The 26,424-nt window shown below is 45.4% G+C and overlaps 1 non-coding gene across 1 annotated transcript; it reads right to left on the bottom strand.

Annotated features, from left to right (window-relative positions):
* Positions 1–24,700: 24,700 nt before the first annotated feature.
* Positions 24,701–24,807, bottom strand: LOC126010618 (U6 spliceosomal RNA). The gene has a single exon (XR_007496638.1). It is a non-coding gene; the product is annotated as a U6 spliceosomal RNA (small nuclear RNA).
* Positions 24,808–26,424: the final 1,617 nt, after the last annotated feature.

The following is a 26,424-nucleotide window of genomic DNA, read 5'->3' as shown; positions in this document are numbered from 1 at the left end:
CCTGGCAGGTTGGGGACCACATGGGATGTCGGGAACTGAACCAGGTTCCCCCCACCCTGCCCTGTCAGCCAAAGGCAAATGCCTCCCCCACTATGCTATCTCTATGTTTTTTTTTTTTTTTTTTTTTTTTTTTTGTGGTTTTTGGGTCACACCCGGCAGTGCTCAGGGGTTATTCCTGGCTCCAGGCTCAGAAATTGCTCCTGGCAGGCACGGGAGGACCATATGGGACGCCGGGATTCGAACCGATGACCTCCTGCATGAGAGGCAAATGCCTTACCTCCATGCTATCTCTCCGGCCCCTATCTCTATGTTTTGACTTTTTATTTTAATTGAGTTACCATTGTTGGTTTAGATGTGTAGTTACAAAACTGTTAATAACTAAATTTCAGTTATACAATGTCCCAACACCCATCCCTTCAGCAGTTAAGGAAGAGTTCTGAGGGGCAGCACACGTAGAGTATTTGCCTTGCAAATGTCCAATTCTGGTTCGATCTTCAGTGTCCCATTTGGTTCTCCAAGCATGGCCAGGAGACACTCCTGAGTGCTGAGCCAGGAGTAAACCCTGAGCATCACTGAGTGTAACCCAAAAACTTTAAAAGAAAATAGGTTTTATTTTCACCGAGACCCATATGTATGCATGTAACAATTCTCAGAGACATACGGGACACCAGGGATTGAGTATGGATCGACTCTGTGCAAAGCAAGCACCCTCCACACTGGACTATACAGCTCTGGCCCCTAGATTTTTTTTTTTTTTTTTGGTTTGGGGGCCACTCCCAGCAGCGCTCAGGGGTTACTCCTGGCTCTGGGCTCAGAAATCGCTCCTGGCAGGCTCAGGGGACCATATGGAATGCTGGGGATTGAACACTAGCCCGTCCTGGTCGTCTGCGTGCAAGGCAAACACCCTGCTGCTATGTTATCGCTCTGGCCCCTGGCCCATAGAATTTTATTTTAATATCTGATTTATCTGAGCTTATTTATTTATTTTTTTCCTGGTCAAATAGGCAGTGCATTTATTGAAATCATAAAGCTATACTATCAAATAAAAAATTACCTTTTTGTTGATCCTTTACAAAGGCAAATTATGGGGAAGAAACAAAAACCCTTATGTCCCTTCCAGAGCATTCAGAAAGATGGTCAAATCTGAGTTAGGAGTTGTCCTTATTTTATAGACATAAAATAAACTCAGGAGCTATGATGTCGGACCCTCTCAACACAAATCCACGCAGTCTAGTGAAGCCAGCAGTGAGGAGATGATGTTTCCCTTTCCAGTGAAGTTGAGAAGAAATGTTTCCTTAGGAGAACAGAGAAAGTTGTCAAAAGAAAAACCATAACCAGAAAACAAACATATTTCAGAGTGCTGAACTTTTTTTTTTTTACCAACTCTTTCCAACAGCCCAGAGGGCACTGAACAGACACAAACCAACCATTTACTCTCCTTGAACCTACTCAGTTCCTAGACAGTGTTTTTCCCATGACATTGCTCTGCCCAGCTTCTTTTTTTTTTTTTATTTTTATTGTGACCAAAGTGCATTACAAATCTTTCACTGCATCATTTATGGTACATAGTGACAATGAATGAGGGGCATTTCCACCACCAGTGCTGTCCTCCCTCCGCCCCTATTCCCAGCATGCATCCCACATCTCCCTCCTCTACCCCCCAGTATGCCAGTGCAACTGGTCTCCACTTTACAGTTTGTTGTAGATTGAGCATCCATTCCACCGTCATTGGAGATAAAAAGGATAAGAAAAAGGGAAGAAAAAATTTGGTGACAACTACCAAAAAAAGAAAGGAGAAAAGAAAAGAAAAAAGAAAAATGGAAGAAAAAAGAAAAAAATGGACCCGGCAAATAAAAATAAAAATAAATCTCTAAATAATAACCACAAGTGTGAAAAAGAAAGAGAAAAGTGGAAGAACAAAGAGAAGGAAAATAAAGTCAAAAACTAACAAATCAAAACAAAACAAGAAAAAGTATATGTGCTGGAGTGGTAGGGTTTGGCGTTCCCCCCACTTTTTTTTTTTTTTTTTTTTTTTTTGCATAGGCACAGTAAGCATTGGGGAAGAAAGGGAATTCCCGTGGCCTAAGAGATTCAGGGTTTCTCCATCCTTGAAGCATACCATCATGGGATCAACTCCTGGCTCCATATATACTCATTACCCCATCCCAAAGGCTTTTTTGTGATGCCAGGAAAGTTTCCTCTCGGTTGTGTGTGAGAAAATCAAGCCACTGTAGCTAGCAATCTTGGTATTTGCGCAGGTTATAGGTCAGGGTCTAGGATAGAGTCTCTAGGTTCTAGAGGTTCCTATCCATCGTTGTTGTGGTGTTCAGTCTTCTGTAACACTTGCTCCCTTTTTTCATTCAGTCTCTAAAGCCGAAGCCTAGGATATTATGGATCCAAAGGTTCTACTCAGCCTCTGTTGTCCAAGTTGGACCTCTGCAATAAGACATCTTGTTGTTGTTGTTGTTGTTGTTGTTTATGTGTCCTGGGCTATAGCCTAGGGTAGGATTTTCCTTATTAGTCCCAAGGTAGGCTCTGTTCAGTCACAGTTGTCAAAGTCAGTTTTCTGTTGTTGGTGCTCTTATTTCTCACAGTTCAAAGGACGATAGCTCTTCTGATTTTCATTTAGTGTTAGGTGATGTGATAGGACAGCCTGGTCTTAGGTCAAGTTTTCCTTTCCTCGTTGTCATATCAAAACTGGCACAAGTTGGTGCCAGAGTAGTGTTATAAATCTCCCAATGGATCTTAGTTCCTGGTGGTGTTGCCCGGAGCTATATCATTTCTACGTCGGGGATCTGGGGTTTCCGATTGGACTAACACTGTCCAATCTCCTGGGGACTGGTTACATCCACATGACACATGTTCAGGATGGGAGGCACCCTTCTGCTATAAAAAGTGAGTTCTTATCCCTAGAAGATAAGATCTTGTTTCTGTATCTATGGTTTCCCCCCCCCTTTTTTTTTACTGTGCCCATACAAAAACGTATGGTGTCATACTGTGTTGCTGGTGCTATTCTGGGTAAGGACAGAGAAAAAAAATGTGTATATTAAAATAGAAAAAATAAATAAAACTGAGTTTAAAAGAAAAGGTATTCGAATAAAACAAGTGGTGGAGGAGGCTACTTGTATATTTAGGAATACACATCTTAACATGTATTGTTATACAAGTATTGAGCTTCCAATAGGCAATATAAGACTCCCAATTAAGTCTTTTTTTTTTTTTTTTTTTTTTTTTTGGTTTTTGGGCCACACCCGGTAATGCTCAGGGGTTACTCTTGGCTATGTGCTCAGAAGTTGCTCCTGGCTTGGGGGACCATATGGGACACCGGGGGATCGAACCGCGGTCCGTCCTAGGCTAGCGCAGGCAAGGCAGGCACCTTACTTTTAGCGCCACCGCCCGGCCCCTTCAGCCAAGGTTTTTTTTTTTTTTTTTGGTCAATTAAGTCTTTTGATATATTCTTGTGGGGAGTAAAAGCCAAGGTACTTTTCAATTCACAGGCCTTGGAATTGAATTTGAGAGATGCTTTGCTGCATTAGGAGACCGTATAGTGTCTTTGAGCTGGGAGTTTTGCTGAGGCTGATTCCCTATCATACAACAGTCCACAATTTGGTGGGGGTGAGAAGGGCCATCAAGCCTGAGTCAGCAGGCATGCTGGTTGTAGTTCTTTGCCGACGCATGAGAACGGTGACCCAGAGGGTGTCTTTCACTGAGGAGCTGGAAGGTGGTCTGTTGGGGCAGGAGGTTAATCTTGGTGCCTACCGAGTTAGGAACTGAGGGTAAAGAGGGTTAAATTAGGGGAAGATAAAGGATCAGGATTGAAAAATGAGGGGATAGAGGAGACACAGGGGAAGGGGAGAGGCAATACATGACAGGGGCTATATACAATACATATATATGAATTGTTTGTGATTTCGGCTTGGAGTCAGTACAGAAAGTCACATCCATAAAGACTGACTTTAAAGATCTATTTGAGTGTTATCTTCCAAATCTTTGGTATTCCGTTTCCTTTCCTAGGAATCGTCTAGAATAAAGAACATTTTTAGATAATGCTCAAAAAGTATATTTGTCCCGCGCGGTTATAAAAATGAGTATTAGTAAGAAAAGACACCGCTGCAGGGGGTCCAGTATGAATATGGGAGGAGTTTCCCTCTTTTCCCCTCCCCCTAGAGCCCAATTGCCAAACCTGGCCCTGAAGACCAGTTTGGCATGGGGGGATCTCGGTCTCCTGGACTAGTTGGTCAGCCCAGGAGGCCATTGGCCAGCTGTCTGTCCAGTTTCCCAGCCATACCGGTAGGAGAGGAACAGTAATCCTGGCATGTGGGATTTTCTGGGTCCAGCTGCAGCCTCCCTCTCCAGTATGAAAAAGTATAGGGGAGGAGTTTGCCTCTTCTCCATCCCCCCCAGATTGAGCTTATTTATTATGCCTTCTATGAAATTCCCACTTTATTCATTGAAATTTTGTTTTGTTTTTTATTTTGAGTTTTCTTGCCCGTTCAGGCCTTACTCCTTTAGGGTTCTATCCTCAGCAATGACTCCTGGCTCTGTGCTCATGGAATGCTCCTGGCTCTGAGCTCCTAGTGGTGCTCAGGTTTGATTTTTAGCACTGCTCACAGGTACATAGAAGATACTAGGGAATTGAATATGGAACTACTGCGTGCAAGATAAGCATCTTACCTTACCCACTGCACTCTCACTCTGGCCCTTCACTGGACTTTTTATATTCACATGCTTTGAAAGGTTTTTTTGTTGTTGTTTTTGTTTTTGGGTCACACCCAGCAGTGCTCAGGGGTTACTCCTGGCTGTCTGCTCATAAATAGCTCCTGGCAGGCATGGGGGACCATATGGGACACCGGGATTCGAACCAACCACCTTTGGTCCTGGATCGGCTGCTTGCAAGGCAAATGCCGCTGTGCTATCTCTCCAGGCCCCGAGTGTTTATTTTTAAAGTTTCCATCTTTGGTGAAGAACTCCTTTGCTCCCCATGTCTGGTCACCTCACTAACATTTCCTTCTGTGTCTGTGTGAACTTATTTATTGATTTTTGTTTGTTTTAGGGTCATATCCGGCAATTCTCAGGGGTTACTCTTATCTCTGCCCTCAGAAACCACTCCTAAAAAAAAATAAAAAGAAATCGCTGCTGGCAGGCTCAGGGGACTATATCAGATGCTGGGGATCAAACCCAGGCTGACAGTGTAAAGGCAAACGTCCTGCCCACTGTGCTATCGCTGTGCTATGCTATCGCTCAGACCCTATTTGTTGATTGTTGATTTTTTTAATCATAACTGCTCATTTACATTTATTTACATTCCTTTTTCTACTCTAGTTTTTTCCCCATGTAAGACTGATTTCGTAGGTAATTTTCTTGGTCATGTCAGCAACAGGTGTTTTGACATTGAATTTGCTTTCCACTAGGAGGCGCTGTGGCTCTTGATAGAGATTCTGGCTTGGCTTTCAGTACCTCCAGGTGGGGGAAGGTCTGGTCTGTAGTGTGTGTGTGTGTGTGTGTGTGTGTGTGTGTGTGTGTGTGTGTGTGTGTGTGTGTGTGTGTGTGTGTGTGTGTGTGTGTGTGTGTGTGTGTGTGTGTGTGTGTGTGTGCGCGCGCGTGTGTGTGTGTGTGTGTGTGTGTGTGTGTGTAAGGTCTGGTCTGTAATGTGTGTGTATGTGTGTGTGTGTGTGTGTAAGATTCTTACAATTTCTTACAGTTGCTGAAAGATAATGGGAGCTACTGACAGCCCAAAAGATTCTGCTTGTATTTATTTAATTTGGGGGTGACACCTAGTGGTGCTCAGGGCTTATTCCTGGCTCTGTGCTCAAGAATCACTCAGGGAAGTGCTTAGGGGACTATATAGAGTGCTAAGGATAGCACCTCGGTTGGCCTTGTGCAAAGCAAGTGCCCTACCCACTGGGATATCGCTCCATCTCCCTAGTTGTGTTGTTGTTTTGACTTGGGGGCCACACCGGTCCATGCTCAGGGGTTACTCCTGGTTTTGCACTCTGAAATCTTGGCAGTACAGGAGTGGGATGCCGGGAATTGAACTCTGGTCAGCTTCATACAAAGCTAACACCTTGCTTAGGCCCCTCCGTGGCTGTTTAAAGGGGCTCTTTCCCCAAATTCAATCTGTGCTTCCATGTTTCATGGCTGAGCTCGTGGATAGATTCTGATAGATTCAGATAGATTGACTGCCCTGATCACAGTCAGATTTTCACCAGGGACTGAAAAAAAAAAAAAAAAAGAAAATTAAAAAGAATCTTTGTTCCTTGGGTTTCCTTAGCAAAGAAATTGAGGCTCCTTTGTCTGGCATTACAAGGAGGTCTTCAAAATTCATCTGTTGGTTATCAGAAAAGCAAAAAGAATAAAAATTGTTTTGAGGGTTAGAAGAAAGGGTGGGAGGGCATGTTTTGCATTCGGGAATCTGGAATTCAATCTTTATTTTTTTTTCCTTTGATTTTTGGACCACACCCAGTGACGCTCAGGGGTTACTCCTGGCTATGTGCTTGGAAATCACTCCTGGCTTGAGGGACCATATGGGAAGCCAGGGTATCGAACCATGGTCTGTCCTGGGTCAGCGGTGTGCAAGGCAAGTGCCCTACCGCTGTACTATAACTCTGGCCCCTGAAGTTCTATCCTTATACTCCACATCTCATGCTCTCTCCAAGAACTGTCGGGTATAGTCCAAAACAAAATAAACAAATACTTCCAAAACCCAAACTTTTAATTTTAGGAAATTTAATGTAGTTCAATATCAGAGACTATCTTTTTACATTTTTTTTTTATTTTGGGGCCACACCCAAAATAAAAGGTGCTCAGAGTTACTCCTGGCTCTGCACACAGAAATTACTCTTGGCGAGTTTAGAAAAACATCTGGGAAGCCAGAGATTCAACCCAGGTCAGCCAAATACAAAGCAAAATGCCCTATCCACTGTGCTATCTCTCTGGCCCTTCTATTAATATAATGCAATGTATTGATAGGATGCAGGAAGAAAAATCAGTTGAGTATCTTAGGAGATGCTGAAAAGTTGGCTTGGTTTTTGTTTGAGGAGCTACACCTAGCAGTGCTCAGGGCTTCCTCCTGGCTCTGTGCTCAAGAAGTCACTCTTGGTGGGCTTGGGAGGAAAGTCATATATATGTGGTGCCCAGGATTGATCCCAAGTTGGCTGCATGCAAGGCAAGTGCCCTACCAACTGTACTATTGCTTTGAACTTCTGGAAAAAAAATTTTATTTTTGGTATTTTAGGGCCACACCTGGCAGTGCTCAAGGGTTACTCTTGGCTCTACACTCAGAAATTGTTCCTGGCTGACTCAGGGGAATATATGGGATGCCGGGGATTGAACCCGCATCCTTCCTGGGTCAGCTGCATGCAAGGCAAACACCCTACCTCTGTGCTACCACTTGGGCCCCTGAAAAAACTTTTAATTAAATTCAATACTTATTACTATTATATTAATGCCTATTATTTCCTGGGAACACAGAGTAAGTGTGAGACTTATTGTTCTATTCCCACAAAGACAGTGGGAGAGGTATTGCCTTCTGCCTCTGCTTCCATTCACCTGTCTACTAAAAGTGACTCCAGGGACAGGAGAAAGAGTGCAGTGGGCGAAGCACTTGCCTTGCACCTGGTTGGACTAAGTTTGATTCCCAGAGCACTTATGGTCCCCTAAGCACTAAGGAGTGGTCACTGAGCACTGACCCAGAAGGAAAGCCTGAGCATAGCCAGGGATGGTCCTAAAACCAAACAATAAATTAAAGTAAATTAAATCAGACTTCGAGAAGAAATGTCAACTTATTTAAACCAATAAAGTTGGTACCAAAAAGCTAGCATAAAGATTGAAAGGTAACATTTAATTGTTACTCTTTGTGAACAATTTTAGATATGGAAGATAAGAGATCCCAGTGAGGAATTATTAAATTATTCAGAAAGTTACAAGGTCCAGCCTTGCAAGTGGCGGACCTGGACTCAATCCCTAGCACCCTATATGGTCCCATGAGCACTTCCAGGAGTGAGTACAGATCCAGGAGTAACCCCTGAGTACAGTTAGTGTGGTCTACACACAACAACAACAACAACAACAACAACACAAGGGTTAGGGCATCTTCTGTGTTTCCTGCCATAGCTGGTTCAACCCAAGCACCACTTATCTTCTCCAGGCCACCATCCAGGGTCACCCCTAAGCACAGAGCCTGGAATAGTCTCTGAGTATCACCAGGCATAGTCCCCAAAATCCTCCAAAAGAAAATATGAATTTCAAGACAAAACCAAAAAAGAATTTCATCCAGAACTGTCACACATACAGACACCAGAGCAGTAGTACAGCAGGGAGGGAAGGCATTTGCCTTGCACGTAGCTAACCTGGACTGGTTCTGCTTCCTTAAGTATAGCCAGGAGTAGGACCTGAATACACCTAGTTGTGGCCTCCAAACCAAAGCAAACAAACAAAACCAAACAAAATTGTCACCCAGACACAAATGTAAAATCCGCAGGCAGAGAGATAGATATATGGAGACATGAGGCGAGTGGAGGAAAATACCAAACCTAACACCAGTACCGTGTCCAGTGACCAAATGAGATTTCACACAGGGAAGAATCAAATCTTTCCTCAAAGTAATCTATAATCTCAATTCCATCATCATCAACATCAAAGATTAATGGCTCTGTTATCATTTTGTTAAAGTGTATCTGTGAATCAATCCTTGCTCCACAGCATGAACCAACCAGAGTTAAAACATCACGGGCCAAAGAGATAGCATGGAGGTATAGTGTTCGCCTTGCATACAAAAGGATGGTGGCTCGAATCCTGGCATCAATATGGTCCCCTGAGACTGCCAGGAGCAATTTCTGAGCATAGAGCCAGGAGTAACCCCTGAGTGCTGTCGGGTGTGACACAAAAACCAAAAACCAAAACAAAATAAAACAAAACAAAAACACAGCATCGTGGGCTGAAATGATAGTACAGCAAGTAGGGCATTTGCATATGACCTGAGTTCAAACTCCAGAATCCTATATGCTTCCTCGAGCACCAACCCTAAACCCAGAGCCAGAAGTAACCCCTGAGCACATCAGGTTTGGCTCCAAATGAAACAAAATAAAACAAAACCAGAAAGGGGCAGAAGCAGTGGCGCAAGCGATAAGGCGTATAGCCAGGAGTAACCCGAGCGTCACTGGGTGTGGCCAAAAAACAAAACAAAAAAACAAAACATGGCATCACATGATGATGTGTTTGGGGGGAAAGGGATGTGTGTGTGTGTGTGTGTGTGTGTGTGTGTGTGTGTGTGTGTGTGAGAGAGAGAGAGAGAGAGAGAGAGAGAGAGAGAGAGAGAGAGAGAGAGAGAGAGAGAGAGAGAAACATACCATATCAATTGGAAAATATATACTAAATACTATGAGGCTTTGGGTGTGAATCAGAAATGGTGGCTGGAGTGATTGTATGGTGGGGAGGGCCCTTGCCTCGCATGGTCAAGCCAGGTTCGATCCCTGGCATCCCAAGTCCATATGATCCCAGTCAGGAGTGTGTCCTGAGCATCACCGGGTATGCCCCCCACCAAAAAATACCACAATAAAGAAAAGTAATTGAATGTACCCAAAAAATAGATCAGTGCTTTTTAACTTTTTCCCACTCATGACCTCTTTTCTGGAGAGGTAGGTCTGGGCCACATCAGAACCTATTTCTGTTTTTGTTGTTATTTTGTTTTGTTTTTGTTTTTGGGCTCTGTGCTCAGAAAGCACTCCTGGCAGGCTCAGGGGACCATATGATAAGTTGGGGATTGAACCTGGGTCCATCCCAGGTCTGCTGCATGCAAGGCAAATTCCCTAGCACTGTGCGATTGCCCACTATTACTGTCTTTGTATTGGGGAGTGACTTTTGACCATGTTTAGGTGCTCATGGGCAGTGCTAGATTCAGAATTGTCACTTTTCAAGGCCAGCGCCTTAATTTGCCCTATGTTATCTCTCAGCTTTACTTAAAGGTGGGCACAGTCCCAACCTACCCCTCTCCCCCCACCGTACCCCTTGTCTTCCCTTTCACCTCCCTCTGTAGTAGGAGCCCCCCCCCAGCCCCCGGCACCAATATCACCCTATGTGCCCCATATGCCCCAGGAAGGCCATGCCCAGGCACATTTCCAGAACATTCCAAGCTCCCAGAAAACCTGAAGGCTGGGACCTAAAGATCCGCTACAGCAGGGACTGAGGCGACCCAGCAAGAGCAAAAAATAATTGCTGGGGAGCTTTGCTTCCCCGGAATGACATTTGCAGCCCTCAGCAGGGAGTTGAACTGAAGCCCAAAGTCTGAAACTGATATTTTCATCTGAATTGAAACCGAACTCAAAGAACAATATTGTTCCCTCTTTGAAGTTTGAACTGGGCCTGGCCTGGACAGAATCCAGAAAACTGCTCTCCCTTCTTCCTTCTCGCTGAAAACAATCCCCCAGATTAACCCAAATTTTTCTGAATTCTCAACCTGCTTCCTCGTGTTTTTCCAACTGAGCTGTGGCCTATGGTAAGTAAACCTGTTTTTCAAAACCCTTGTCAGACTGATACTACAGTGGATAAGGTGTTAGCCTTGCAGGCAATCGACCCAGGTTTGATCCTTGGCATCCCATAGGGTCCCCTGAGCACATTCAGGAGAGATTTCTATTTTTTTTTGTTTTGTTTTGGTTTTGGTTTTTGATTTTTGGGTCACACCCAGCAGCGCTCAGGGGTTACTCCTGGCTCTGCGCTTAGAAATCACTCCTGGCAGGCTCAGGGAACCATATGGGATGCCTGGATTCAAACCACAGTCCTTCAGCATGCAAGGCAAACGCCTTACCTCCATGCTATCTCTCTGGCCCCCTCAGCCTTCTCTTGGCCCCACCTACAGGCTTGCTACCCTCAGGCTTGTTTCTGGCAGTCAGATGGCATCTTCCAGGGCCCTCTACATTCAAAGCAAACCTGCCCCATGGGCACACATGTAATGAGTTCATTTTCGCCCACCCCAGCTTCAGGCCTCTTGCACCCGAGGAAGAAGGCAGGTTTCGGGAGGGCAAAGCCTCCCGCCAGCAGCTCCTGGGCATTTTGGGGGGTCAATCTCCCCAGCTCCAGGCATTCTAGGGGCCATTCCCCACGCTGCTAATGCGCTAATCACTTCCTCACGTTTCAGAGATGACATCAGAACCGATCTCGGGGGTCTTGGGATGATGAGATGAGGAGAAAACTTTCTGCCAGGCCAGACTGCAGGCGGCTGGATGCCAAGGGAGCGTGGCTCTGTCTGATTCTAAGGTCCAGCTGGAGAGACTCGGCCACGGCTCTCTTCCACCACCTGGTGTCCACGAGCTCCAATTGCAAGGCCCGCTCCAGGAACTGGGCGAGCCTCCCAATTCTAAGGCCTAGTGGAGAAACCAAGGGACTTGAGCCAACTCTTCTTTGTTGTGGTTTACTTTCCACAGCAAATGGGGAGCACGGATACTGAGCCTGTGTGGTGCTGGGGGCCTAACCCCGGCCTCCTGCATATAGACACGACCTGGCTAGCTGTCTCCCCAGCCCCTAGCTCTTTTATTAACATGAGAGAGAGAGAGAGAGAGAGAGAGAGAGAGAGAGAGAGAGAGAGAGAGAGAGAGAGAGAGAGAGAGAGAGAGATTGTATGTGTGTGTGTTTAGAGAGAGAGAGTGTGTGTGTGGAGAGAGAGAGAGGGGGGAGAGAGAGAGAGAGAGTGTGTGTGTGTGTGTGTGTGTGTGTGTGTGTGTGTGTGTGTGTGTGTTTCGGTGTTTCTGGTCCTTAGAGACAGCGGGGAAGGCCACTGGCCTTGCATGCAGTTAATCCCAGTTCAATCCCAGGTACCACAAATGGTTCCTTGTACACCAGGACAGATCCCTGAGCACAGACACAGCCAGGAGTGGCCTTTGAGTCCACCCAAATGTACTCCACTCAAAAAGAAGACAACCTACAAGAGGACTCCATTTAGGCTTATTTCGAGACATCACAGCAGAAAGTCTATAGAACAGAGCATACTGATAGATTTAATGTGCAGGTAGGCTAGACAGAGAGACAGCAGGTATGGAGCTTGCCTGACACTTTGCAACCAGATTTCCATCCCCGGAAGCCCAGGTTGTTTGCAGAGCCCCATGAGGAGTGATCCCTAAGCACAGAGTCGGGAATAAGCCCTAAGCAACACTGAATGTTGCCCAAAAAGAAAAACAAAACAAATAAACAAAACGGAAAAATAGAACGTTCTAGACTAACTCACAGCAACCATGCTCTTCTTTGCATTAGTATTTGCTGTTGTGGTTTCCTCCATTAATAAGACCAACTCTGGGCTCCTCTGGATTTGCTAGTGGGTTTTGAGTAGAAATCAACCACCTGGGACCAGAGTGATAGCACAGTGAGGAGGGCTCTTGCCTTGCACCTGGCAAACCTGGGTTCAATTCTTGGCATCCCTTATGGTCTTCTGAGCCTGCCAGGCATGATTTCTGACCCCTGAGAACGGCTGGGTGTGGCCTCAACCCCCCAAAAACCCCAGTCATCTGCTCAACAATAGGAACTCCAATCTTTCCTTTTTTTTTTTTTTTTTTTGATTTTTGGGCCACACCCGGCAGTGCTCAGGGGTTACTCCTGGCTGTCTGCTCAGAAATAGCTCCTGGCAGGCAAGGGGGACCCTATGGGACACCGGGATTCGAACCAACCACCTTTGGTCCTGAATCGACTGCTTGCAAGGCAAACGCTGCTGTGCTATCTCTCCGGGCCCAATTTTTCCTCTTTTTGCCTGGGACCCTTGGACCCAGAAAGAAGCTGGCACTTGGCTAGCACACTCCAGACGCCTGGTTCTGTTCCCCTGGGTGAGTGGAGCAGCCTGAAAGTTTTTCTCCTTGCACTCCTAAGCTAGTGATGAACCTACTTCCTGTTTCCACCCTGAAAGTTCCAGAGAAAAACTTCTCCAGTGCTGTTGTTCCTATTGCAAACTGGGAGTGACTGAGTCATAGCCACTGGGGAACCACTGTCTTCTTTGTGCCAGGGCGTTGGGGTGCTAAGGAGTGGCCCCAACTCTCAAGGACTTTATGAAAAAGGCCATTGATGCTCCTGGGGCAAGCAGGCAGAGGGAAGGCGAGTCTCAGGCCTGGCTCCTGAAAGCTGCCCAGGTCTCCCTCTGCTTTCCAAGGCCAGCAGAAATGCTGGAAAGGAGCCACAAGCAAGCTCTTCCATCAAGCTCCAAATGAAAATAATGGCTGCCAACACTTCCCAGGTAGCCCAGCAGGCCTGATCTCTCTGGGGCATTCTCAGAAAGCGGGGAGGGACAGAGTCCCTTTTCTGCATGAACTACGCAGCCCAACCACTCCCTACAATCTGAAAGAAATGGACCAACTTCTTAACTTTTCTTTTTCTTCTTCCTTCCTTCCTTCCTTCCTTCCTTCCTTCCTTCCTTCCTTCCTTCCTTCCTTCCTTCCTTCCTTCCTCTTTCTTTCTTTCTTTCTTTCTTTCTTTCTTTCTTTCTTTCTTTCTTTCTTTCTTTCTTTCTTTCTTTCTTTCTTTCTTCTTTCTTCCTTCCTTCCTTCCTTCCTTCCTTCCTTCCTTCCTTCCTTCCTTCCTTCCTTCCTTCCTTCCTTCCTTCCTTCCTTCCTTCCTTCCTTCCTTCCTTCCTTCCTTCCTTCCTTCCTTCCTTCCTTTCTTTCTTTCTTTCTTTCTTTCTTTCTTTCTTTCTTTCTTTCTTTCGTTTTTGGGCCACAACCGGCGGTGCTCAGGGGTTACTCCTGGCTGTCTGCTCAGAAATAGCTCCTGGCAGGCACAGGGGACCATATGGGACACCGGGATTCGAACCAACCACCTTAGGTCCTGGATCGGCTGCTTGCAAGGCAAACACGGCTGTGCTATCTCTCCGGGCCCTTCCTTCCTTCCTTCCTTCCTTCCTTCCTTCCTTCCTTCCTTCCTTCCTTCCTTCCTTCCTTCCTTCCTTCCTTCCTTCCTTCCTTCCTCCCTCCCTCCCTCCCTCCCTCTTTCTTTCTTTCTTTCTTTCTTTCTTTCTTTCTTTCTTTCTTTCTTTCTTTCTTTCTTTCTTTCTTTCTTTCTTTCTTTCTTTCTTTCTTTCTTCCTTCCTTCCTTCCTTCCTTCCTCCCTCCCTCCCTCCCTCTTCCTTCCTTCCTTCCTTCCTTCCTTCCTTCCTTCCTTCCTTCCTTCCTTCCTTCCTTCCTTCCTTCCTTCCTTCCTTCCTTCCTTTCTTTCTTTCTTTCTTTCTTTCTTTCTTTCTTTCTTTCTCTCTCTTTTCTTTTCTTTTCTTTTCTTTTCTTTTCTTTTCTTTTCTTTTCTTTTCTTTCTCACACCCAGAGGTACTCAAAGGGATACTCCTGGCTCTGACGTCAGAAATCACTCCTGGCAGGCTCTGGGAACCATTCTCTGCTGGGAATTAAACCTAGGTCCATCCTGGGTTGGCTGCATGAAAGGCAAACACCCTACAGCTGTGCTATATCTCTGGCCCCAACTCCTTGACTTTTAACCTTATAAAATTTCCAGATCTATAAATATGCATCTGTGTGACACCTCAATATTTCGTAATAGTGTTAGCCCAATAGGATCCCAGGAAATCTCATGGGAAAGTTCCATAGAAACCTCCCAAGCTCAGTGAGCCTAAATAATAACATCGAAGGTTCAGCTAACACCAACCATAACCAGTCAATCCTCAGACACTGACTTTAGTACCACCAGGGGCAGATAGAACACTCATTTCAATTGGGCCCCTGCTGAGCTAAGTTTTTATTATTCTAGTTGCCTTTGTGTTGTAACAAACAATATAAAGTAAATTTGTTTGTGCCTGCAAAGGGGCAGGTTATGGTGGTGGGTGGAAAATTGGGGATACTAGTGAAGGGGAGTTAAGGAGCTCACACGTCTGGGGTTAAGGCGCTTACCTTGCATGTAGCTGACCTCAGTTCAATCCCTAGCATTACATATTTCACCAGGACAATGCCAGAAGTGACTCTGAACAAAAGGCAGTAGGGCCTGAGCATCATTGACTCCCCCCCCCACAAATAACAAACAAAACCAAAATATAAGTTAATTCAAAGTTTACTTTAGGGGCTGGAGTGGTGGCACAAGTGGTAAGGCATTTGCCTTGCCTGTGTTAGCCTAGGACGAACTAAGGTTTGATCCCCCAGTGTCCCATAGGGTCCCCCAAGCCAGGAGCGATTTCAGAGCACATAGCCAGGAGTAACCCCTGAGCGTCACTGGGTGTGAGCCCCCCAAAAAAGTTTCTTTGGGTGAACTTTGGGGTAACTGGAGACATAGTCCAATGGGTAAGATGCTTGCCTTGCTTACAGTCCATTTGGGTTTGCTCTTCATCATGCCATAAGATTCCCTGAGTACCACCAGGAGTAAATCTTCAATGCAGAGACAGGAATAACACCTGAGCATTGCATGATGTGTACCCCCCCAAAAAAGAGGTTCACACCAAGCCAAGAGATAACATGGATGCTTCTCTTGCATCCAGGTTCAATTCCTAGCATCATATATATTCCCCAAGCAACTCTAGGAGTGAATTCATGAGCACCACCTGGTGTATTCCTAGAGAGAGAGAGAGAGAGAGAGAGAGACAGACAGACAGACAGACAGACAGACAGAGACAGAGACAGACAGAGACAGAGACAGAGAGACAGAGACAGAAAGAGACAGACAGAGACAGAGAGAGGAAGGAAGGATTAGGGGAAATGTCATCTCTTCTGTAGCCTTGCATCCAGGTTCAATCCCTGGCACCATATATGTTCCCCAAGCAACTCTAGGAGTGATTCAGCACCACCTGGTGTATTCCTACACACACACACACACACACACACACACACACACACACACACACACACACACACACACACGAAGGATTGAGGGAATGTCCTCTCTTCTGTAGCCAAAAATATGGTGACTAACCTTGAACATTGGGTGACTATAACAAAGACAAGGAAAACTCCATGACTCACATAGCTATGTGTGAACAACAATTTTCTAACTCCTTGGAAATCCTTCATCTTTCTAGAATTCACAGCAAAGTTTCTGCTCTCTTAAACTTTCAATTCTTTAAGTACCATCTATATGAATCGTAGCCCACATCAGTTAAATTGTATTGCTTTTTTCTCTCCATCGTTCATATCGTCTGAAAAGGATATTTCCTTGTAACAAATGACTATTATGTCCTCTTGCTTCTCCTAGGAAATGTGCCTTATATCAACCTAACAAAAAACCCTATTGCTAGCTGACTCTTAAAAACCTCATTTTTATAGTGAGATGATTTCTGTACTTTCGATAGCTCATTTGCAAACACATTTTTGCAGTGTAACACATGTGTGTTGGAAACTGCTTGTGAGCACAAAATGGTAAAATTGCTTCCATCAAGTTAATGAAATTGTACCCTATAATACTATATAAGATACATGAAACCTAGATTGGCATATTAACCCGATAAATTTGGATTGCACCTAAAATCATTTTTGTGCCAATATTTGCTTTAGTGGGGGTTTACATCCATGGCAACAGGTTAAATGGAAATTTGAATCCACTCCAAGAGTTCACGCATTAAGATAATTTTATCTGCATACTTATATTGTGATAATCCACACGTTGCTAGTTCATGATTAGGCTTATTGAAGTGTAATATCCCCAGATTCTCCACTGAGGGGGCAGTTTACTTTGGTTTGGATTTGTGGCCTAGTCCTGGATGTGATTGAAGCTACAGCTCTCCCAATATTCAGGGGTCATTCCTTGGAGGTGGTGCGGGGACCATGAGGTGGCCCCATGCAGCTCTGGATTGAATAAAAGAGTTTCCCATGCAGCCATGCGCACTGGTCCTTCAAGGACTCTCCAGCCCTCACACACATTTTAGATCTCATCTGCCTCATGCCTCAAGCCACTCAGACTGTCTCCTGCAGTTGGAAACTTGTCAAATTCCTTATTGCAGCAAACATTTGGTGCTTTCCTTATTCCCCAGACACAGGGACATGCAAAAAAAAAAAATTGAATTTAAAATTCAAATTCCAAAACAGTTTCCTTCCATGGATACACTGCCTTGATTTCTAAAGAGGAAACCCCTGTAAGATGTGACCTCTCTTTCACCTCTCTCTCTCCTTCTCTTCTCTCCCCTCTTTTTCTCCTTTTTCTCTCTCTCCCTCCCCACCCTTCTCTTTCCTTTCTCTCTCCTCCCTCTCTCTTAGCTCACAGGAGCTGTCATACATGGAGGCCATCACATCCCATTCCATAATAGCATAGCAACTTGGTGCTTCTTTACTTCATTAAAATCAAATGTTTGAGGGCCGGAGAGATAGCATGGAGGTAGGGCATTTACCTTGCACGCAGAAGGACGGTGGCTCAAATCCCAGCATCCCATATGGTCCCCCGAGCCTGCCAGGAGCAATTTCTGAGTGCAGAGTCAGGAGTAACCCCTGAACACTGCCGGGTGTGACCCCAAAACAACAACAAAAGTAAAATAAAATAATTAAAAAAAATCAAATGTTTATGTTATGTTTATCTCTCCTGCCCAGTCCTGAATATTCTTTTTTTTTTTTTTTTTTTTTTTTTGGTTTTTGGGCCACACCCTGTGAGGCTCAGGGGTTACTCCTGGCTATGCGCTCAGAAGTTGCTCCTGGCTTCTTGGGGGACCATATGGGACGCCGGGGGATCGAACCGCGGTCCGTCCTAGGTTAGCGCAGGCAAGGCAGGCACCTTACCTCCAGCGCCACCGCCCGGCCCCAGTCCTGAATATTCTTAACTCAAGAATTCTTTTTGGGGGCCCGGAGAGATAGCACAGCGGCGTTTGCCTTGCAAGCAGCCGATCCAGGACCAAAGGTGGTTGGTTCGAATCCCGGTGTCCCATATGGTCCCCCGTGCCTGCCAGGAGCTATTTCTGAGCAGACAGCCAGGAGGAACCCCTGAGCACCGCCGGGAGTGGCCCAAAATCCAAAAAAAAAAAAATTCTTTTGGGGGGGGCCAGAGAGATAGCATGGAGGCAGGGTGTTTGCCTTGCATGCAGAAGGATGCTGGTTCAAATCCCAGCATCCCATAGGGTCCCCTGAGCCTGCCAGGAGTGATTTCTTTCTTTCTTTTCCTTTCTTTCTTTCTTCTTTCTTTCTTTCTTTCTTTCTTTCTTTCTTTCTTTCTTTCTTTCTTTCTTTCTTTCTTTCTTTCTTTCTTTCTTTCTTTCTTTCTCTCTCTCTCTCTCTCTCTCTCTCTCTCTCTCTCTCTCCCTCCCTCCCTCCCTCCCTCCCTCCCTCCCTCTTTCTTTCTTTCTTTCTTTCTTTCTTTCTTTCTTTCTCTTTCTTTCTTTCTTTCTTTCTTTCTTTCTTTCTTTCTTTCTTTCTTTCTTTCTTCTTGCTTTCTTTCTTCCATTCTTCCTTCTTTTGTCTTCCTTTCTTTCTTCCTCCCTCCCTACCTCCCTCCCTCCTTCTTTCTTTCTTTCTTTCTTTCTTTCTTTCTTTCTTTCTTTCTTTCTTTCTTTCTTTCTTTCTTTCTTTCTTTCTTTCTTTCTTTCTTTCTCCCTCCCTCCCTCCCTCCCTCCCTCTTTCTTTCTTTCTTTCTTTCTTTCTTTCTTTCTTTCTTTCTTTCTTTCTTTCTTTCTTTCTTTCTTTCTTTCTTTCTGTTTCTTTCTTTTTTTTTTTATTTAAGTTTTTGGTTTTTGGGCCACACCTGGCGGTGCTCAGGGGTTACTCCTGGCTGTCTGCTCAGAAATAGCTCCTGGCAGGCACGGGGGACCATATGGGACACCGGGATTCGAACCAACCACCTTTGGGTCTGGATAGGCTGCTTGCAAGGCAAACGCCGCTGTGCTATCTCTCTGGGCCCTTCTCTTTCTTTCTTTCTTTCTTTCTTTCTTTCTTTCTTTCTTTCTTTCTTTCTTTCTTTCTTTCTTTCTTTCTTTCTTTCTTTCTTTCTTTCTTTCTTTCTTTCTTCTCTTTTCTTTTCTTTCTTTTCTTCTCTTTTCTTTCCTTTTCTTTTTTCTTTTCTCTTCTCTTTTTTTCTTTTCTTTTTTTTTTTTTTTGGTTTTTGGGCCACACCCGCTGACGCTCAGGGGTTACTCCTGGCTATGCGCTCAGAAGTCGCTCCTGGCTTGGGGGACCATATGGGACGCCGGGGGATCGAACCGCGGTCCGTCTCCTAGGCTAGCGCAGGTAAGGCAGGCACCTTACCTCGAGCGCCACCGCCCGGCCCCTTCTTTTCTTTTCTGTTCTGTTCTTTTCTTTTATATTTTTGGTTTTTGGGTCCCACTGGCCCGGCAGCGCTCAGGGGTCACTCCTGGCTCTAAACTCAGAAATCGCTTCTGGCAGACTCAGGGGACCATCTGGGATGCCGGGATTCGAACCACCGTCCTTCTGCATGCAAGGCAAAAGCCTTACTTACTTCCATGCAATCTCTCCGACCCGCTTCTTTTATTTTTTAAATAAATAAATAAATAAATAAATAAATAAATAAATAAATAAATAAATTTATTTTTGGTTTTTGGATCCTACCCAGCGGCGATCAGGAATTATTCTTGGCTCTGTGCTCAGAAATCGCTCCTGGCAGGCACGGGGGACCCTATGGGACACCGGGATCCGAACCCCCGTCCATCCTGAAACACCCTCCCGCTGTGCCAGCACCTCGCTTTTCTTGCCAGCCCAGATTCCCTGGGGGCCTCCAGGCCTGGCCTGCAGTTGCCACTAGATGTCCCTGCGCCTCCGAGCAACGCGGCCCAGCCTGGCCCAGCCAGGCCCCGCAGCCTCTTGCTGCAGATCGGGGGTGGCCGGGGCGGGGGCAGACCCCGGGGTCCCAGGACACCCGCCCGAGCACCCGGACCCCAGTTGCAGAACTCAGTCCTGCGCAATCGGGGAACACAGCAGGCAAACCTGGGCGCACGCATCAGGATCTTCCTGACAGTCTGGGGCCAGCAGAGGGGCCCCTGGGGGCTGAGTCGAAGCGCCAACCGGTTTGGCTTCCCAACCGACGCAGACACCCCCACCCCAAATCCTGAGACCAGTTCCCCTCTCCTTCTCCCCCAAACTTCGGGGGTTCTCAATGCCAAAGCTCCCCTGGCTCGCCCCAAGCCTGCAGCGACTTGTAGGGGACCCTTTGCACGACACATCTGTCTCCCCTGTGCCCTCCCAAGCATGCCTGCCAAGTGAGATGGGGTGTGAGGGAACACGGAGCACCCCTCATCACTTTCCAAAAACATTCTCCCTCCTTTTAGACTGTAAATGCAATGAGGGTCTGGTGAAAACTCTGGGTCCCCATGTGAGACTCATATAATTATCCATCAACTAGCCTTTAAAAAATAGATCACAGTATCTCAATAGAGATAAAAACGCAACAACGAACAAACAAAAACAAACAAACAAAACCCCCCCAAAAACCTAAGGGTTCAGGGTGATAGTACAGCGGGTAGGGAGCTTGCCTTGATTGCAGTCGCCAACCAGGGTTCCATCTCCTGCATTCCATATGGTCCTCTCGGTATATCAGGAGCGATTCCAGAGTGAAGAGCTAGGGGTCAACCCCTGAGCATTGCTAGATGTGACCCAAAATCCAAAAATGAAAAAAAAAAAAAGATGAAGAACTAAAATATAGTAAATCACAGACGGAAGGGGTTTGTCTTGCATGTGGCTGTCCCAGGTTTGAACCTCAGCATCCCATATGGTCCCCCAGAACCCTCCAAGAGGGATCCCTGAAGGCAGAGCCAGGAGTAAAATCCTAAGCACAGCTGAGTATGGCTTAAAAAACACCCCCAGTCCCCATCAGAGAACTTAATAAAGATTAAAAACTAAAATAAGGGGCCAGAGAGATAGCATGGAGAATAAGTGAATGAGTCAGTGTGTAAACAAATGAATGAGTGAATGTGTATGTGATTGATGAGGGGAGTGAATAAATAAGTGTGTGAATGAATACATAAGTACGCAAATAATAGATGAGTAAATATGAATGTCCTCTTTACTTGAAAGTAGTGCATTTTGGATCTTTGTCTTTCCTCTGAAGTCCTGGAAAATAGCTGTTCTTCCTTGGAGGCGGCCCAGTCACATTCATTTCAGATGACTTTGGATTTATATATCCCCAGCCACAGATCCACTCCTGAGGGTAGGCACTAAGTCTTGCTAAGGCGATGTGAGCTTAGCCTAAGCGATTCCAATTTGGCTCTCTTGTTTCTTTACCCAAGACTCCTTGTTTGGGGGCAATACTTGGCACTGTTTGGAAACTTCTACCATCTCTGCCATGGTTTGAGGGGTGGCCCAACCATGCTAGGGGAGTATATACAGTATGGGGCTGTTGATGGGGCCTGGATCTCTGGCAAGCAAAGCACTGAACTCTCCAACCAACTCAAGAAAACCATGGTGGGGTTAGTGCTGTGGATGCACAGAGTTTCTCAGGCACCAACTGACAAAGGGAACCCTCAGTGCTCAGGCAGGAGCAGATTGGATAGCAGACAGGAGTGCAGCCGGACCATCCCCTCGCTGGAGCAATAGGAGGGGAGCTTGAGCTTGAGGGAGCACAAGACCCACTCTCAGCTGGAGGGTGACTCATCTTCTTTCCCTCCTTCTCCCCAGAGTCCATGAAAAAGGCTCCCCAGATGGTTCGCCCACGACCAGGGCTCCTTTGAGGCTCCACGATGAACATTAGTCATGGCCACAAGTATGAAGAGGCGATAGAGCGGGAGGAAAAGGGGAGAGGGCGGGCACAGGGTTTGAGCTATGCAGAGCAAAGACATTGGTCATTCACCATTCACCGCTAGGTTAGTCAGGAATGCTGGGCCTTGGAGCTTGGGGTTCCTTTCTTCAAGCTCCTCTTTTTTTTTCTTCCTTCTTTCTTTCTTTCTTTCTTTCTTTCTTTCTTTCTTTCTTTCTTTCTTTCTTTCTTTCTTTCTTTCTTTCTTTCTTTCTTCTCTTTCTTTCTTTCTTTCTTTCCTTTCTTTCTTTCTTTCTTTCTTTCTTTCTTTCTTTCTTTCTTTCTTTCTTTCTTTCTTTCTTTCTTTCTTTCTTTCTTTCTTTCTTTCTTTCTTTCTTTCTTTCTTTTCTTTCTCTTTCTTTCTTCTTCTTCTTCTTCTTCTTCTTCTTCTTCTTCTTCTTCTTCTCTCCTCCTCCTCCTCCTCCTCTTCTTCTTCTTCTTCTTCTTCTTCTTCTTCTTCTTCTTCTTCTTCTTCTTCTTCTTCTTCTTCTTCTTCTTCTTCTTCTTCTTCTGCTTCTTCTTCTTCTCCTCTTTTCTTCAAGCTCCTTTACCCCTTCCCCTTCATGTTCTCTCAACCCTGCACAGCATTTAAGCTATGGTTTTGGCATTTTACTCATGCCTAGCATTTCTCCTCCCCTTGAACACCCCCAGAGGAGCCAAGAGCTCATAAGGAAAAAGATTAGGGGGTTCACACTGCAACTCTGCACCTCTGGGGTATCACTCAAGCTCCAGGCTCTTACATTTCTGAGGCCTGCCAGGATGGATTCCTAAGCACAGAGACAGGTTGAAGTCCAAAGTATCACAGGATGTGCCCCCCAAAACAAAACAAAACAAAACAAATTATTAAAAACTGATAGGTAAAAAAGAGACCAGAAAGAACAGGGTCCTTTTCAGTTTCATACCAGTAAAGGCAGGAAGAAAAATAGAATTAGAAAATCACTATGGTCGGATTCGCCAATGGACTCAGTGATGGATTTAAAGGATTACAGGCCCTGGAGAACAGCATATTTATATGATCTCGTTGTTTCTTTTTATATGGTCCTTCAAGGGAAAGAAAAATCACAACTTTGTTTAGCAAGAACTAAGTGGAAATTTGGAAGCACAATTAAAAGGGAAAAGCAATGCTGATTAACCCCTCCTCCATACAGATACGTTTCTTTCCCAGTATAAAAACTCAGCATCCTGGGAATAGGGATGGTTGCTGACAGAAGGGTGTGCTTTGTGACACCTGTCTGTGTTCAAGGGACCATATAGGGCAGGGGTGGCAAACAAGTTCGACACAAAGAGCCAAAATTTTAAACTGTGAGAGTTAGAGAGCCAAACCACACAGTGACCTGCCAAAACAAACACTCACACAAAAGCATATAATTTTAACACTAATATATTAAACACATATTGCGTTTTGCCATTTTGAGTGAGGGTAAAAATCCTGTTCACGGGGCTGGCGAGGTGGTGCTAGAGGTAAGGTGTCTGCCTTGCAAGTGCTAGCCAAGGAAGGACCACGGTTTGATCCCCCGGCGTCCCATATGGTCCCCCCAAGCTAGGGGCGATTCCTGAGTACTTAGTCAGGAGTAACCCTTGAGCATCAAAACGGGTGTGGCCCGAAAAAACAACAACAAAAATTCTGTTCTCGACCCCTGAATAGGGTACTAGGATGTTAAGCTGTAGTTAGTTGCCTGCAACACAAGAGCCTTCATCCCTGAACCATCAATGCCCGAAACATTTATTTCAAAGCGTGAGTTGTCTGTAATCATAATATGGCTATTTTTCCCAGGTCTGATAAATTGAACTAAATCAACCTTCAAGGCCCGAGTTTCATTTGCCTTCATAAGCTGCATGCCTAACCATACCCTGTATTACCTCTAAGTCAAGTTGTTCATTAGGAAACTGAAAGTCATCCTCTGTAGATACCAGAGATTTCATAGGTCAGGTTCAGGTGTTTAAAGCAGTTAAGGTGAAGGTGCCTACCTTGCATGTGGTCAATGAACCAAAAGAAATAAGGAAGAAGATAAGGTTTAAATGCTGTTCTAAGTCATTAGGTTTTATTTCCTGGGAAACACAAGTTGATCATTTAGTATTTTGCTTTCAAGTCCCTTGAAAGAAACAAAAATTTAAAACCAAATGGGAAGTGGGAATGTTTTCTTAGTTTCTTGAGCTGGGTTTTAGTTTTAAATTAGATCACCTGCCATATTATTCAATTTTCTAAAGTCATTTTATTCTTTTTGGTTCCAAGTCTTCCTTTCATCTTTTTGTTTTGTTTTGGTTTGGTTTGGTTTTTGGGCCACACCCAGGGGTTACTCCTGGCTATCATCCTAAATCAGCTGTGTGCAAGGCAAAGGCCCTACTGCTGCGCCACCGCTCTGGCCCCTGCCCTGCATTCTTCTCCTTGAATTCAGCATTTTTCTATAATCCGAGAACTATTCCTGACTCTGCCTGGAGTCCCCTGCAGCTCTGGGGAGTACCTGATTTCTGTGTGTACATTGAGAAGAAAGGCCCTTCATCTGTCAGCTGGACCCAGACACTCTCCCAGCTGTGCCCTCCATCCCTTCAGAGTCAGCCTCCTCATCCAGTTTCTAGGGGTTGTTTATGCTGGTCACTGCTGTGGTCTTCTCATCTGTGTTGGTGTCTTATAGAGTAAAATCTCCTTCTCCATACTAGAAGTCATCTCTAAGCATAGAGCAGAAGTTAATCCCTGGCTGTGGCCCAACCCTTCAACAACAAAGAAATTGATATCCATTAATCTTGTTTATTCTTTTTTTTTTGTTTGTTTGTTTTTGGGTCACACCCAGCAGTGTTCAGGGGGTCACTGTGGCTTTGCACTCAGAAATTGCTCCCGGTTGGCTGGTCCAATGGCAGTGTTTTATCAGAATTTATTAACGTTAGTATCACAAAATTTGGTATATAACCCTCCCCCGCCCCCACTGCTCAATTTGACTGGCTTTAGGAAAAAAAAATCGCTCCTGGCAGGCTCGGGGGACCATATGGGATGCTGGAATTCGAACCACCGTCCTTCCATATGCAAGGCAAACACCCTACCTCCATGCTATCTCTCTGGACCCATAATTTGTTTGTTTATTTATTTATTTTTAATATGGAACGCTTCACGAATTTGCGTGTCATCTTTGCGCAGGGGCCATGCTAATCCTCTCTGTATCGTTCCAAATTTAGTATATGTGCTGCCGAAGCGAGCACAATCTTGTTTATTCTTGTTGGATTGTTTGTGACTTGAACCCAGTCTCATGCATGCAAAGCATATACTTTACCCCTGAGCCACAATCCTGGCAAATCTACTAATATGTATTTTTAAGTATAAAACCCTCAAAATTGGTCCTTTAATGGCTGGAGAGATAGCACAGAGGTTAAGGCACTTATTTGCCTGCCTATGGCTGGCATTGCCTTTGGGTCTCCAAGCCACTCTAGGAGAGAGATCCATGGGAACAGAGCCAGGAGTAAGGCTTTCATTTCAAAAAATTTTATGAGGGGCTGGAGAGATAGCACAGCGGTAGGGTGTTTGCCTTAGATGCTGAAGGACGGTGGTTTGAATCCCAGCATCCCATATGGTCCCCCGAGCATGCCAGGAGCGATTTCTGAGCATAGAGCCAGGTGTGACCCCTGAGTGCTGCCAAGTGTGACCCCAAAACCAAACAAAAATTTATAATAAAAATTTTTTTAATGATAAAACCATGATCAGGTCCCATTCTTTCATCTTCTTAATTCCCTTATATGACATTTTTTTTTTTTGGTTTTTGGGCCACACCCGGCGGTGCTCAGGGTTCACTCCTGACTGTCTGCTCAGAAATACCTCCTGGCAGGCACGGGGGACCCTATGGGACACCGGGATTCAAACCAACCACCTTTGGTCCTGGATTGGCTGCTTGCAAGGCAAACACCGCTGTGCTATCTCTCTAGGCCCCACTTATATGGATTTGAGCTGCCATTCTCAGGGATCCACCGACCATTCTCATCCTTTTGCACCAGAAGCTGATGGTGGGGAATGAACACCAAGTGTGCTTCCTGGTGAGACTTTGCTTCTTGATGTTGTGCGGTCTGGTGGAATTGGTGGTCAGATCGTATGCCATATCCCTGATGGTTCCACTTATCTCTGACCTCTGAATTGCCCCACCCTAGCCCCAAATTCTGACTAGGAAAGCCCTTCCTAACCTGTTGGGTCTTAGATATAGACTACCTGTCCCAAGCTGCTGATCCATAGGTGACCTGCCCTCCAGCACTCAGGTAACACTTTCAGGTCTGATTTCTGGTCTTGTACCTGGGGAGCTGAAACATCCACAATCTTTGGTTTCCCAGACAGTGTTGACCTTTAATGTTTTGGTTATTTATTTTTTTTTTTGGTCACACCCGGCAGCGCTCAGGGGACCATATGGGATGCCAGGATTCGAACCACCGACCTTCTGCATGCAAGGCAACTGCCTTACCTCCATGGCATCCCCCAAGCACCAGAGTTGACCTTTTCTAATACAGGGACATTTGTCCTTTAGTGCCACTGGATGATGCTCCATCTTTTGACTTGGGAATTTCCTGAGCCTGGGATCACTCACTCTGTGCCACCGATTGGGGACTAATTTGGGAAACAGGGCAGACCCACTGGAGCACCCTCCTCTGTCCTCACGGAGCATGCAGTCAGTGGTAGGTAGAGAGAAATCCTCAGTACTCAGGTTCTCTCACAGATTCTCTACTCCTCCATTATATTGTCTCTTCAACTTTGGGCTTGCATTCATTGAAGAAGGCAGAACAAAGCGTCCAAAACTACTGGGCACCACTGTTAATTCTGGGAAAGAAGGAATGATGAAA

Source organism: Suncus etruscus, chromosome 5 (assembly GCF_024139225.1).
Source record: "Suncus etruscus isolate mSunEtr1 chromosome 5, mSunEtr1.pri.cur, whole genome shotgun sequence".
Taxonomy (NCBI): Eukaryota; Metazoa; Chordata; class Mammalia; order Eulipotyphla; family Soricidae; genus Suncus; species Suncus etruscus.
Note: the sequence above shows the minus strand (reverse complement) of the source record. Positions and strands in the feature narration are given on the sequence as shown.